Source organism: Budorcas taxicolor, chromosome 2, assembly GCF_023091745.1.
Source record: "Budorcas taxicolor isolate Tak-1 chromosome 2, Takin1.1, whole genome shotgun sequence".
Taxonomy (NCBI): domain Eukaryota; kingdom Metazoa; phylum Chordata; class Mammalia; order Artiodactyla; family Bovidae; genus Budorcas; species Budorcas taxicolor.
In genome coordinates, this window is record NC_068911.1 from 43,726,238 (window position 1) to 43,742,482 (window position 16,245).

At 38.1% G+C, this 16,245-nt stretch overlaps 1 pseudogene; it reads right to left on the minus strand.

The window, feature by feature from the left end:
• Positions 1-8,499: 8,499 nt before the first annotated feature.
• Positions 8,500-9,415, minus strand: LOC128043299 (olfactory receptor 5W2-like; annotated as a pseudogene).
• Positions 9,416-16,245: the final 6,830 nt, after the last annotated feature.

The following is a 16,245-nucleotide window of genomic DNA, read 5'->3' on the forward strand; positions in this document are numbered from 1 at the left end:
CCAGTGCATCCTAAAGGAGATCAGTCCTGGGTGTTCACTGGAAGGACTGATGTTGAAGCTGAAACTCCAATCCTTTGGCCACCTGATGCAAAGGATTGGAAAAGACCCCGATGTTGGGAAAGATAGAAGACAGGTGGAGAAGGGGACGGCAGAGATGGCTGGATGGCATCACCGACTCTATGGGCATGGGTTTGGGTGGACTCTGGGGGTTGGTGATGGACAGGTAGGGCTGGTGTGCTGTGGTTCATGGGGTCACAAAGAGTCAGACATTACTGAACAACTGAACTGAACTGAACTGACTGAACTGATGATGCTTTAATTTGGATATTTTGAGTTAATAGTAGTAAAATCATACAGCTTTTACATTTTATATGCAACTTCTTTCATTCAATTTTTTTCTTGGTATATGAAATTTCTCTGTACTTATGTATGTCAAGATAGTTTATTCATCCTAATAGTTGTTTAGTTTTCCTAGGTACAAACTTACATACAGTTATCTATCTAATCTAGAAGGGCAGTCAGTATACTTGATCTATGAAGTTTCATTGGAGCTGGACACACTATTTATTTTTGTATTTTCATGATTGCTTTTGTGATACAGGGGAAGCTTGAGAGCAGTGATAAACATATTTGCCATGCAGTAATGGGACCAGATACCATGGTCTTAGTTTTTTTAAAGTTGAGTTTTAAGCCAACTTCTTCACTCTCTTCTTTCACCCATTAAGAAACTCTTTAGTTTCTCTACACTTTCTGTCATTAGAGTCATACCCTCTGCATCTGTGAGGTTATTGATGCTTTCAAATTGTGGTGCTGGAGAACACTCTTTAGAGTCCCTTGGATGTCAAGAAGATACAACCAGTACATCCTAAAGGAAATCAACCCTGAATATTCATTGGAAGGACTGATACTGAAGCTGAAGCTCCACTACTTTGGCCACCTGATGAGAATAGTTGATTCATTGAAAAAGACCCTGGTGCTGAGAAAGATTGAAGCCAAAAGGAGAAGAGGGTGGCAGAGGATGAGATGGTTGGATAGCATCACTGGTTCAATGGGCATGAACTTGGGAAAATTCTTGGAGAGTGAGGGATGGGGAGCCCTGGTGTCCCTCCACGGGCACAGGAGGAAGAAAAGTTTCTGCTGCAGTCCCTGGGGTGACAAAGAGTCAGCAGGACTTAGCAACAGAACAAAAACAACAACTTTTAATATCTATTGTGCTTACTGGAGGGCTAATAAATGTAAATAACCACTCCTATGAGCAGCCTATTAGATTCCTGAATTGGAATAACAGGCCACACAAAAGTTATGTTTGAAAGTGTTTGGTCTTCTGAATCTAATACTATTTAGATGGCTTCATGCCACAACTATTTAAGGTTAAAACAGCCTACACATAGAGTCCAATTACTAATTTGAACATGAAGTAACTCCCTGTATTTTTTAAAATGGTTTTCAAATCTTTTCCAATACTGGGATGGATTTACAGAGCAGGAGGGTCATATTTTATAGAGACAGATTGTATCATCTGGAAAGGAACTTGGAGATATTCTAGTTGAAGTTTCTATCTTACATAGGGAATCTGAGGGTCAGAAAAAAATAATGATGTACTAAGTTCAGAATGGCATTGCTACCTGGTTCATAGCACATGTCTAAAGCCAGAGGTCTCCAGGAAGGTTGAAAGTTGCTGCTTCTGTGTTTATCATAGAATTTTGTACTTATTGGATTATTGAACATTATTTTTTTTTATGAATGTAGCTATACAAACTATGACCCATATGTTCTCTGCCTTAGACATACAGTGATATCTATGACTAAAGAAAGAGAGAGAAAATCACTCAGTCATGTCCGACTCATGGCAATCCCATGCACTGTAACCCATGAGACTCCTCTGCCCATAGGATTCTCGAGGCAAGTGTACTAGAATGGGTTACCGTTTCCTTCTCCCGGGTATATTCCTGACTCAGGGACCAAACCTGGGTCTCCTGAATTGCAGGCAGATTCTTTACCACCTGAGCTACAGGGAAATCTGTTATCTACTATTGTTACATTATAGTTCTACTTAAGTATTCAAGTGGCAAGGATGAAGGGGTCAGGATATGGGAACTTGCCTATAGTATTAGCCTGGTGCAGTGTCATTGATAATGTTGCGTTTATACAATATTTGCTACCCATCATTGTTATGGGTATGATAAAAAAAATGTGAGGTAGAGGTACTAAGAAGGGAAATATACAGATGAGAGCTGATATAGACAGACACAGTTCAGTTCAGTTCAGTCACTCTGTCGTGTTTGACGCTTTGCAACCCCATGAATCACAGAACGCCAGACCTTCCTGTCCATCATCAACTCCCGGAGTTCACCCAAAATCATGTCCGTCGAGTCGGTGATGCTATCCAGCCATCTCATCCTCTGTTGTCCGCTTCTCCTTCTGCCCCCAATCCCTCCCAGCATCAGGGTCTTTTCCAATGAGTCAACTCTTTGCATGAGGTGTCCAAAGGATTGGAATTTCAGCCTCAGCATTTTTCCTTCCAATGAACACCCAGGACTGATCTCCTTTAGGATGGACAGATTGGATCGCCTTGCAGTCCAAGGGCTTCTCAAGAGTATTCTCCAACATTACAGTTCAAAAGCATCAGTTCTTTGGCGTTCAGCTTTCTTCACCATCCAACTCTCACATCTATACATGACAACTGGAAAAAACATAGCCTTGACTAGATGAACCGTTCTTGGCAAAATAATATCTTTGGTTTTCAATATACTATCAAGGTTGGTGATAACTTTCCTTCCCAGGAGTAAGCATCTTTTAATTTCATGGCTGCAGTCACCATCTGTAGTGATTTTGGAGCCCAAAAAAATAAAGTCTGACACTGTCTCCACTGTTTCCCCATCTACCTGCCATGAAGTGATGGGACCAGATGCCATGATCTTCGTTTTCTGAATGTTGAGCTTTAAGCCAACTTTTTCACTGTCCACTTTCACTTTCCTCAAGAAGTTTTATAGTTCCTCTTCACTTTTTGCCATAAGGGTTGTGTCATCTGCATATCTGAGGTTATTGATCTTTCTCCTGGCAATCTTGATTCCAGCTTTTTCTTCCAGCCCAGCATTTCTCATGAGGTACTCTTCATGTAAGTTAAATAAGCAGGGTGACAATATACAGCCTTGAAATACTCCTTTTCCTATTTGCAATCAGTGTATTGTTCCATGTCCAGTTCTAACTGTTGTTTCCTGACCTTCATACAGGTTTCTCAAGAGGCAGGTCAGGTGATCTGGTATTCCCATCTCTTTCAGAATTTTCCACAGTTTATTGTGATCCACACAGTCAAAGGCTTTGGCATAGTCAATAAAGCAGAAATAGATGTTTTTCTGGAACTCACTTGCATTTTCCATGACCCAGTGGATGTTGGGAATTTGATCTCTGATTCCTCTGCCTTTTCTTAAAACAGGTTGAACATCTGTAATTTCACAGTTCATGTACTGCTGAACCCTGGCTTGCAGAATTTTGAGTATTACTTTACTAGTGTGTGTGATGAGTGCAATTGTGTGGTAGTTTATGAACAAATCTAGTGGAGGTGATAGAATTCCAGTTGAGCTGTTTCAAATCCTGAAAGATGATGCTGTGAAAGTTCTGCACTCAATATGCCAGCAAGTTTGGAAAACTCAGCAGTGGCCACAGGACTGGAAAATGTCAGTTTTCATTCCAATTCCAAAGAAAGATAATGCCAAAGAATGCTCAAACTACCACACAATTGCACTCATCACATACACTAGTAAAGTAATGATCAGAATTCTCCAAGCCAGACTTTAGCAATATGTGAACCGTGAACTCCCTGATGTTCAAGATGGTTTTAGAAAAGGCAGAGGAACCGGAGGTCAAATTCTCAACATCCACCGGATCATGGAAAAAGCAAGAGAGTTCCAGAAAAATATCTATTTCTGCTGCATTGACTATGCCAAAGTCTTTGACTGTGTGGATCACAATAAACTGTGGAAAATTCTGAAAGAGATGGGAATACCAGATCACCTGACCTGCCTTTTTGAGAAATCTGTATGCATGTCAGGAAGCAACAGTTAGAAGTGGACATAGAACAACAGAATGGTTCCAAATAGGAAAAGGAGTATGTCAAGGCTGTATATTGTCACCCTGTCACCCTGCTTATTTAACTTCTATGCAGAGTACATCATGAGAAACGCTGGACTGGAAGAAACACAAGCTGGAATCAAGATTGCCAGGAGAAAGATCAATAACCTCAGATATGCAGATGATACCACCCTTATGGCAGAAAGTGAAGAGGAGCTAAAAAGCCTCTTGATGAAAGTGAAAGAGGAGAGTGAAAAAGTTGGCTTAAAGCTCAACATTCAGAAAACAAAGATCATGGCATCTGGTCCCATCACTTCATGGGAAATAGATGGGGAAACAGTGAAAACAGTGTCAGACTTTATATTTTTAGGCTCCAAACTCACTGCAGATGGTGACTGCAGCCACGAAATTAAAAGACGCTTACTCCTTGGAAGAAAAATTATGACCAACTTAGACAGCATATTGAAAAGCAGAGACATTCCTTTGCTGAGTGAGGTCCGTCTAGTCAAGGCTATGGTTTTTCCTGTGGTCATGTATGGATGTGAAAGTTGGACTGTGAAGAAGGCTGAGCGCCGAAGAATTGATGCGTTTGAACCATGGTGTTGGAGAAGACTCTTGAGGGTCCCTTGGACTGCAAGGAGATCCAATCAGTCCATTCTGAAGGAGATCAGCCCTGGGGTTTCTTTGGAAGGAATTATACTAATAAAGCTGAAGCTCCAGTACTTTGGACACCTCATGCGAAGAGTTAACTCATTGGAAAAGACTCTGATGCTGGGAGGGATTGGGGGCAGGAAGAGAAGGGGACGACAGAGGATGAGATGGCTGGATGGCATCACGGACTCGATGGAAGTGAGTCTGAGTGAACTCCGGGAGATGGTGATGGACAGGGAGGCCTGGTGTGCTACGATTCATGGGGTCGCGAAGAGTCGGACACGACTGAGCGACTGAACTGAACTCAACTTGAGCATTCTTTGGCAAACAGACTAAAATACACCAAAATTTTTAGTGGAGTTTCCTTATTTTGCAGAATCCTGATAGAATAGTATTATACATTCTTGCTCAAACTTTTTAGTTATAAATTACTTAAAATATATTTTCATAATTTGTTACTCAAGCAGACAATTTCTGGGAAAAGTAGAATCAGTCAATTCTATTTTTGTTCTTCCGTTTAATGGGATGAATTTTTTTTTTTACTTTTTTATATGACAATATTAGATATAATAAAATGGGTTAATACTTAGATAAAACAATTCTTTAGATGCAATAATAAATTTCTCTTATGTAGATGGAAATGTGTTATTCATGGCAACATGATGACATCCTATTTTGTTTGGACTTTATTATATTTCAGAGGTTTTCTGCCATAATGTTGCCTATAAGCAACAATTCCAAAAGAATTTAGGTGAATTAATGAAATACTCTAGAGTTAGACTTTTAAAACTTTCATCTAAAGTAAGAATTCTCTGTGGCTCTTCATTCACCATGAGACCTTTTCCTAACATGTCATAATGTCTCACAAATACCACTGTGTGTAACAGAGACATTTTTTAGGCTTTATTGCCATTCTAAGACATTTTCTCATAAGGGTATTTTACAATGGCAGTGAGAAAACCTAAGAACTTCAGTGGCTTTTATCTTTTACAATTTTAATGAATGATTAAGAATGCTTTTCTGTTTTAAGAGATTTTTCAAATATATGGTCAAATTCACACTTTCATAAGGAACATAGTTAATGCTCTAGCCTTCAATAAATAAGGGAAAAAAGCAAATAAAATAGTCAAATACCACAATGAGGTACCACTTCACACCAGTCAGAATGGCTGCAATCCAAAAAGTCTGCAAGCAATAAATGCTGGAGAGGGTGTGGAGAAAAGGGAATCCTCTTACACTGTTGGTGGGAATGCAAACTAGTAGAGCCACTATGGAGAACAGTGTGGAGATTCCTTAAAAAACTGGAAATAGAACTGCCTTATGACCCAGCAATCCCACTGCTGGGCATACACACTGAGGAAACCAGAATAGAAAGACACATATACCCCAATGTTCATTGCAGCACTGTTTATAATAACCAGGACATGGAAACAACCTAGATGTCAATCAGCAGATGGATGGATAAGAAAGCTGTGGTACATATACACAATGGAGTATTACACAGTCATTAAAAATAATACATTTGAATCAGTTCTAATGAGATGGATGAAACTGGAGCCGATTATACAGAGTGAAGTAAGCCAGAAAGAAAAACACCAATACAGTATACTGACACATATATACGGAATTTAGAAAGATGGTAATGATGACCCTGGATGCGAGACAGCAAAAGAGACGCAGATGTGTAGAGCGGACTTTTGGACTCAGGGAGAGGGAGAGGGTGGGATGATTTGGAAGAATGGCATTGAAATATGTATACTATCATGTAAGAAATGAATTGCGAGTCTCTGTTCTATGCAGGATACAGGATGCTTGGGGCTGGTGCACGGGGATAATTCAGAGAGATGATATGGGGTGGGAGGTGGGAGGAGGGTTCATGTATGGGAACTCATGTACACCCGTGGTGGATTCATGTCAATGTATTGCAAAACCAATACCGTATTTTAAAGCAAAGTAAATTTAAAAAAAAAGAACTTATAGCTCTTTACTCCTAGTGTAATTAATATGAATGTCTTCATCAATCCATTATATTAGTATCCACACCACTTTATGTATCTTCCAAAAAATCTGTTAAGTATATGCAAATACTTTATATGTTAATGTTATCCCTCTGTTGATTTTGCCACTGAGATAAATTTAATACTCAAAAATGTTATCTAGTGTTTTCAGTTTATTATGTATTTGTTTATTCCTCCATTGTGATCTAGACAACATGGAGTTTTTTTGGATAATGGAGTCGATTTCTCACAGAAAAGGTGAAATAAAATAATGCTTTAAGTAGATGATTGTGAATGACAAAGAGATAAGGAGGACATTCAATAAGGGTCAAGAAGAGGAAAGAAGAGAAAGAAATTGTCATGGAGATAGTGATGAAAATATTGATAATTGATAATGAGAGCCCATTGATATACTTTATCAAGGTCCTTTCCACTGCCCTCTAAATTTTCTTTTTCTTTTTTTTAAGCTTTATTCAGACAAAATAACAATTAGCATGTATAAGGTGTACATAGTGAGGATTAGACACATGTGTACAATATGGCTGGGCTTCATAGGTGGTGCAAGTGGCAAAGATCTTGCCTTCCAATAGAGGAGACGTAGAGACATTGTTTCAATTCTTGGGTCCGAAAGATCCCCTGGAGGAGGGCATTGCAACCCACTCCAGTATTTTGCCTGGAGAATCCCCATGGACAGAGGAGTCTAACAGACCACAGCCCATGGGATCTCAAAGAGTTGGGCATGACTGAAGTGACTGAGAATGCATTGTGACATGATCACCACATAAGATTAGTCAACACATTCATGAATTCACATAGTTACCATTTGGAGTGTGTGTATAATGAGGACAGTTAAGATCTACTTTTCTAGAAAATTTAAAGTTTAAAATACAGAATTGTTAACTGAAGTCATAGTATACATTAGAGACCCAGAACTTTTTCATCATACAACAGAAAAGTTGTACACTTTGACAAATATTTCAAACTTCTTCCACCTACCAGACCTTGGAAGCAATCCATATACTCTGTATTCCTATAAATTAATCCTTTTGTATTTAACATGCATGTGAGACAATACAGTAGTTATCTTTCACTGTCTGACTTCACTTAGAGTAATGACTTCATGGTTCTTCCATGTTTTGGCAAATAAGGCTTCTTTACTTCTAAAATACATGAGCTTGTCCACCTTATAGATCATTTAATTATCAGATTCCCTGACTAATATTGTTTCATTTACTACTTGAATAATTTTTAGATTTGTAACTGAATATATCTATCCAAAGACATATTAGTTTTAGATTTTGCTTTGGATTCATAACACTCAATATTTTATTTCACAATTGTTAGGCTTCTATTGAGTTACTTACCTGCTTAGTTAGTTATTGCTTGTTGGTGACACTAGCTTATATTCATTAGTACAGAAACTACAGTATGTCCCATAAAATATAAAGAATGTTCAAAAATCTCTCAGGAAGCACATAACAAATCTTCAGGCAAATCGAAATGTTGGTTGGATGAAAGAATAAACCAATGATATTTGATCAAGTTAGAAAATTCCAGAAAGTTTTCAACAAAGTGGAGGAGCCATATATAAATTCTTGATACATACGAGCATGTTGTATTTGGAGACTGTAGAATTTCTAAAATTTGGGCTACACAACAAATGCTCATTTATAACATTGTAAGCTTTGGGAAATTTCTGGTTCTCTTGTATGATGCAATATAATTCTAGAAATACAAAACCCCAAATGTGTCTATGTGTGTGAAATATAAACTTTTAGCCTCACCTTTTAAGTTTCACTTTTTCCAGAGCCTGTTTCACATCTTTATTCCTTATACTGTAAATCATAGGGTTTAACATTGGAGTCACAAAAGTGTCAAACAATGAAGTCATCTTGTCTTGATCTAGAGAATTAGGATGAATTCGGCCTGAAAAATATAAAGAGCATAGTTCCCTGGAAAACTGCCACTGCAGTTAGGTGGGAGGTGCAGGTGGAAAAAGCTTTGAACCTCCCCTCAACAGAGTGGATCTTCAAGACTGAAAAGGTAGTATAACAATAAGAGACAAGGACTCTGAAATGGTTCTCAGTGCAATGAAGGTAAAAATAATGAATAACACCAACTCATTGACCTGTATATCAGAGAAGGAAAGGAGGAAAAGTGGAGCTAAATCACAGAAGAAATGGCTAATCTGATTTGACCCACAGAAACATAAGCGGAATGCTAATGTCGTGTGTATCAGAGCATCTGCCATTCCCACCAAGTAAACCCCAGCCACGAGCAGGGAGCACACCCTGCTGGACATGCTGACCACATAGCGCAAGGGGCTGCTGATGGCCTTGTACCAGTCATAGGCCATCACTGCCAGCAGAAGAGATTCAGAATTTATAGAGATACAGAAGGCAAAGAACTGCAGAGCACAGCCACTGACTTGTTCTTGGAAAATTGGTCCACCATCATCTTGGGAACAATTGCTGTGGAATAGCAGAGGTCACAGAAGGAGAGGTGGCTAAGGCAAAATACATGGATGTGTGCAGCTGGGGATCCATCGTAATCAGGGTTATCATTCCAAGGTTTGCCAGAAGGTTAATAAAATAAACAAGTAGAACCATGGTAAAAAGAGCCATCTTATTCTCAGTGTTTTCAGTAATTCCCAAGAAAATGAGTTCAGTCAGAGAGGAGCAATTCCCTCTATCCATCCTTCTTTATTCTGATGTAAACTTTTAGAAAATGATCAAGAAAATGATACACGGATGTGGAACATTTCTGCACAACTGCAAAATATCATAAAAAGGAAGGTGATTTTTGTTTGTATTTGTGTTTTCATAATTACAAAATAATCTAGATCATGGATATCCACTGTTTAAAGGTAGATCGCTATCTGTTCAGTTCAGTTCAGTTCAGTTGCTCAGTCATGTCTGGCTCTTTGCAAACTCATGGAATGCAGCATGCCAGGCCTCCCTGTCTGTCACCAACTCCCAGAGTTTATCCAAACTCATGTTCATTGAATCAGTGATTCCATCCAACCATCTCATCCTCTGTCTTCTCCTTCTCCTCCTGCCTTCAATCTTTCCCAGCATCAGGGTCTTTTCAAATGAGTCAGCTCTTAGCATCAGGTGGCCAGAGTACTGGAGTTTCAGCTTCAACATCAGTCCTTCCAATGAACACCCAGGACTGATATCCTTTAGGATGGACTGGTTGGATCTCCTTGCAGTCTGAGGGACTCTAAAGAGTCTTCCCCAACACCGCAGTTCAAAAGCATCAATTCTTTGGCACTCAGCTTTCTTTACAGTCCAACTGTCACATCTGTACATGACTACTGGAAAAACCATAACCTTGACTAGACAGACCTTTGTTGGCAAAGTGATGTCTCTGCTTTTTAAAATGCTATCTAGTTTGGTCATAACTTTCCTTCCAAGGAGTATGCATTTTTAAATTTCATGGCTGCAATCACCATCTTCAGTGATTTTGGAGCCCCCCAAAATAAAGTCAGCCACTGTTTCCACTGTTTCCCCTTAAATGTAGATGTCATTCATGAGTAGGTTATTTTAGTTTATACAAGCTCATCTCTGAGCATTGCTTTTCTTGTCTCAAGGAGGAGCTTTTGATAAATTTAACTCACATTTACCTCTTCAAAATAGCACAGTTTATAATAGCTAGGACATGGAAGCAACCTAGATGTTCATCAGCAAATGAATGGATAAGAAAGTTGTGGAACATATATACAATGGAGTATTACTCAGCCATCAGAAAGAATACATTTGAATCAGTTCTAATGAGGTGGATGAAACTGGAGCCGATTATACAGAGTGAAGTAAACCAGAAAGAAAAACACCAATACAGTATACTAACACATATATATGGAATTTAGAAAGATGGTAACGATAACCCTGTATGCGAGACAGCAAAAGAAACACAGATGTACAGAACAGACTTTTTGACTCTGGGAGAGGGAGAGGGAGAGGGTGGGATGATTTGGGAGAACAGCATTGAAACATGTATACTATCAGGTAAGAAATGAATCGCCAGTCTAGGTTCAATGCAGGATACAGGGTGCTTGGGGCTGGTGCACTGGGATAACCCAGAGGGATGGTAGGGAGGGGGATGGTAGGGAGAGGGAGGTGGGAGGGGGGGTTCAGGAGTGGTAACTTATGTACACCCATGGCGGACTCATGTTTATGTATGGCAAAACCAATACAGTATTGTAAAATAAAAACATTAAAAAAAAATATGGAAGAAACACCAGTGTTAGACCAGGCTGTGAGATCTAAGGACTAAGCATCCTCATGCTGGAAAATATTTACCTGGATACAAAATATGATTTAAAAAATGATTACATTTTTTCTGTTTCTCAAGAAAGCATGATTGGTTTAAGAGTCTTTGCCTTAGTTCCAGTAATAGTGATTATATCAAGGACAAGAAATAATAATAATAAAAAAATAATTGCTACAGCTTTTAGTCTATGTTGTGTTTAGTATTTTCTGAGATGTAAAATAATTATTATTGATCTAGTTTTCTAGAGATATTTTTACTGCTTTCCCACAATGCTCATTATCTATTTGTGGAATGGTTGTTGTTAAGGATGAATATATTGATGAACAGAATAAAAGAGACAAAAATAAGTGAAAATAACAGAATCACATACATTTGCATCCATTTATCTTTTTAATAACTTTTCTAGATTATAAAATAGAAATGAGTACAGGAACAATAAATACTTCTAAACAACATATACCTTGCTATATGTGTATATTTATGTGTGATCATGTGTATATATTTTAATATATATGAGAATAGAATGCAAGTAATTAAGCTTTTCTTTTTACCTATCTAAGTATACATGCTCATGGTTCACATGGAGATGAATTTGTCCATTTTTATTTTTATTATGGTACCTACACGAAATTTTTTTTAATTTTTTTAAAATTTTATTTTTACTTTATTTTACTTTACAATACTGTATTGGTTTTGCCATACATTGACATGAATCCACCACGGGTGTATATAAGCTCCCAATCCTGAATCCCCCTCCCACCTCCCACCCCATATCATCTCTCTGGATCATCCCCATGCACCAGCCCCAAGCATCCTGTATCCTGTATCAAACATAGACTGGTGCTTCGTTTCTTACATGATAGTATACATGTTTCAATGCCATTCTCCCAAATCATCCCACCCTCTCCCTCTCCCTCAGAGTCCAAAAGTCCGTTCTATACATCTATACATCCAGGGTCATCATTACCATCATTCTAAATTCCATATATATGTGTCAGTATACTGTATTGGTGTTTTTCTTTTTTTTTTTTTTATTGGTGTTTTTCTTTCTGGCTTACTTCACTCTGTATAATCGGCTCGAGTTTCATCCATCTCATTAGAACTGATTCAAATGTATTCTTTTTTTTAAATTTTTATTTTTGCTTTATTATACTTTACAATACTGTATTGGTTTTGCCATACATGGACATGAATCCACCACGGGTGTACATGCCATCCCAAACATGTACCCCCCTCCCACCTCCCTCCCCACAACATCCCTCTGGGTCATCCCCATGCACCAGCCCCAAGCATGCTGTATCTTGCATCGGACATAGACAGGTGATTTGATTCTTACATGATAGTATGCATGTTTCAATGCCATTCTCCCAAAGCATCCCACCCTCTCCCTCTCCTTCTGAGTCCAAAAGTCCGCTATACACATCTGTGTCTTTTTTGCTGTCGCATACAGGGTCATCATTGCCATCTTTCTAAATTCCATATATATGTGTCAATATACTGTATTGGTGTTTTTCTTTCTGGCTTACTTCACTCTGTATAATCGGCTCCAGTTTCATCCATCTCATCAGAGCTGATTCAAATGTATTCTTTTTAATGGCTGAGTAATACCCCATTGTGTATATGTTCCACAGCTTTCTTATCCATTCATCTGCTGATGGACATCTAGGTTGTTCCATGTCCTGCCTATTATAAACAGTGCTGTGATGAACATTGGGGTACATGTGTCTCTTTTGATTCTGGTTTCCTCGGTGTGTATGCCCAGCAGTGGGATTGCTGGGTCATATGGCAGTTCTAATTGCAATTTTTTAAGGAATCTCCACACTGCTTTCCATAGTGGTTGTACTAGTTTGCATTCCCACCAACAGTATAGGAGGGTTCCCTTTTCTCCACACCCTCTCCAGCATTTATTGCTTGCAGATTTTTGGATCGCAGCCATTCTGACTGGTGTGAAGTGGTACCTCATTGTGGTTTTGATTTGCATTTCTCTAATAATGAGTGATGTTGAGCATCTTTTCATGTGTTTGTTAGCCATCCATATGTCTTCTTTGGAGAAATGTCTATTTAGTTCTTTGGCCCATTTTTTGATTGGGTTGTTTATTTTTCTGGAATTGAGTTGCATAAGTTGCTTGTATATTTTTGAGATTAGTTGTTTGTCAGTTGCTTCATTTGCTATTATTTTCTCCCATTCAGAAGGCTGTCTTTTCACCTTGCTTATATTTTCCTTTGTTGTGCAGAAGCTTTTAATTTTAATTAGATCCCATTTGTTTATTTTTGCTTTTATTTCCAGCATTCTGGGAGGTGGATCATAGAGGATCCTGCTGTGATTTATGTCGTAGAGTGTTATGCCTATATTCTCCTCTAGGAGTTTTATAGTTTCTGGTCTTACATTTAGATCTTTAATCCATTTTGAGTTTATTTTCGTGTGCGGTGTTAGAAAGTGACCTAGTTTCATTGTTTTACAAGTGGTTGACCAGTTTTCCCAGCACCACTTGTTAAAGAGATTGTCTTTACTCCATTGCATATTCTTGCCTCCTTTGTCAAAGATAAGGTGTCCATAGGTGTGTGGATTTATCTCTGGGCTTTCTATTTTGTTCCATTGATCTATATGTCTGTCTTTGTGCCAGTACATACTGTCTTGATGACTGTGGCTTTGTAGTAGAGCCTGAAGTCAGGCAGGTTGATTCCTCCATTTCCATTCTTCTTTCTCAAGATTGCTTTGGCTATTCGAGGTTTTTTGTATTTCCATACAAATCTTGAAATTATTTGTTCTAGTTCTGTGAAAAATATGGCTGGTAGCTTGATAGAGATTGCAGTGAATTTGTAAATTGCTTTGCGTAGTATACTCATTTTCACTATGTTGATTCTTCCAATCCATGAACATGGTATATTTCTCCATCTATTAGTGTCCTCTTTGATTTCTTTCATCAGTGTTTTATAGTTTTCTATATATAGGTCTTTAGTTTCTTTAGGTAGATATATTCCTAAGTATTTTATTCTTTTCATTGCAATGGTGAATGGAATTGTTTCCTTAAATGTATTTTTTTAATGGCTGCATAATACTCCATTGTGTATATGTACCACAGCTTTCTTATCCATTCATCTGCTGATGGACATCTAGGTTGTTTCCATGTCCTGGCTATTATAAACAGTGCTGCACTGAATATTGGGGTACATGTGTCTCTTTCAATTCTGGTTTCCTCAGTGTGTATGCCCAGCAGTGGGATTGCTGGGCCATAAGGCAGCTCTATTTGCAATTCTTTAAGAAATCTCCACACTGTTCTCCATAGTGGCTGTACTAGTTTGCATTCCCACCAACAGTGTAAGAGGGTTCCCTTTTAAAACAAAACATACCTTCAATTTCTGTATACACTTGCCCAATATTATTTCTAGTTATTAATATATGACTCAGTTCAGTTCAGTCACTCAGTCATGTCTGACTCTCTGCGTCTTTCTAGTCATTAAATGCAGGTTTTAATGGTAAGCTAGCATAAAATGTTTCACATAATTTTTTTTCCTCTGAAAGTTAAATATTTTATCTTACATTCTTTAAGTTAGGAACTGGAATCCTACCTGGGATGACGTCTTGGGTAGCTGAACAATAGGCAGACAGCCTTTTATTTTACCGGGTACACTGGGATTTAACTCCCTGAAGTTAAAGCTCATACACTTTTATTTATTATTTTCCTGCTTCTGTATATGTATACTCTGTTGTGAACTCATAAACAGCTTGGCAAAAGCTGAGCTTTTGTGCTTCACTATTGTCACCAAATTGCTCTATGGTAAGAAGGATAGTGTGAATTCTTTGTAGGACTGTTTTACAGTTACCCTGAATCTCCTTCTTCTCTAATACAAAAGGAAACCTAATGAAACTCAAAAAGATCTCCCTCAATCACTCCCAGTGCCTTTGGATTGTTCATTGTGTTTTTTAAACTTTATCCTTCATACCTCATTTAGGAATTTAATTGTATTTCTACTGTATTTTATTTAATATTGAAATGCAATACATATACCATAAAATTCACCCTTCTAATGTATACACTTTTTGTCTTTGTTTTCTTTTTATTATATTTTCAAGGTTGTTCAGTTATCACCAGCATCTGAATTCAGAAAATGTTCATCAGTCTCATAAGAAAACTATATCTATTAGCACTTGCTCATCTCTGAAACCTCTCCCACCCCCGAAACCCCTAGTCTGCATTCTGAGTCTGTGTGGTTTCCTATTCTTGGTATTGAATACAAACAGAAGCATGCAATATATTATTTATTTTCCTGTCACGCTTCTTTTCTTTAGTAAAATATTATATTTGTTTCAGTGAAATATGTAGGTAAATATAATATCAGCCACATTGTACTTCTGTCAGAAATCTGTTTTATTAGTTAGCATAATAATATTTCATTTTATGGATATAACAGTTTATTGATCCAGTGTTTAGCTGGATGAGCATCTGGATATTTCTACTCTTTAGCTATTAAAAATAATGATGCCGTTTCATTCTGCCAGTGCTACCTTTCAAGCAGACTTCATTACCAGAGAACCTTTTATTCCCATCCTCCAACCACATGTCCAGGAATATTTCATTAACTTTGTAACTTCCTCATATTCTGTAAGTAGTGCACCCTTCTCTGAGTTATGCATATTTTAATCATGTAAGAATCTCTTTACTACATTTAAAGCCTCAAGAGTAAGAGCAATGTTTATTTTCTATTTTGTAAACCCCTTGATAAAAGGATTTGGGTAGGTAGTGTTTTTAAAATATTGATCACTCAGTACCTCTGTCTATTAAAGTGGAGAATGAAATACAAAGAATAGAAATATTCCTGCTTTGGGGATTTTTCTTTGGATATACATGGGTTTCCCTTGCAGTTCTGTTGCTAAAGAATTTGCCTGCAGTGCAAGAGACCTGGGTTAGATTCCTGGGTCAGGAAGATCCCCTGGAGAAGGAAATGGCAAATCACTCCAGTATTCTTGCCTGGAGAATTCCATGGATAGAGGAGCCTGGCAGGTTACAGCCCATGGGGTTGCAAGAGTGGGACACGACTTGGCAACTAAACCACAATAGCTCATATGTGCAAAAGTGACTACTTTAAAATAATTATGCATGGAGATGAGTTTTCTACATCAGCAGAGTTCCACTTTTTTTCTTAAAATAATTTGCTTGTGAAAGGTTGTTGCTGAATGAAAAGACACTGGGATTCATGGCCTCCAGAGGAGAATTCAATCTGGGGCCAGAGATGAGGCTTGATTGCTCAGAGC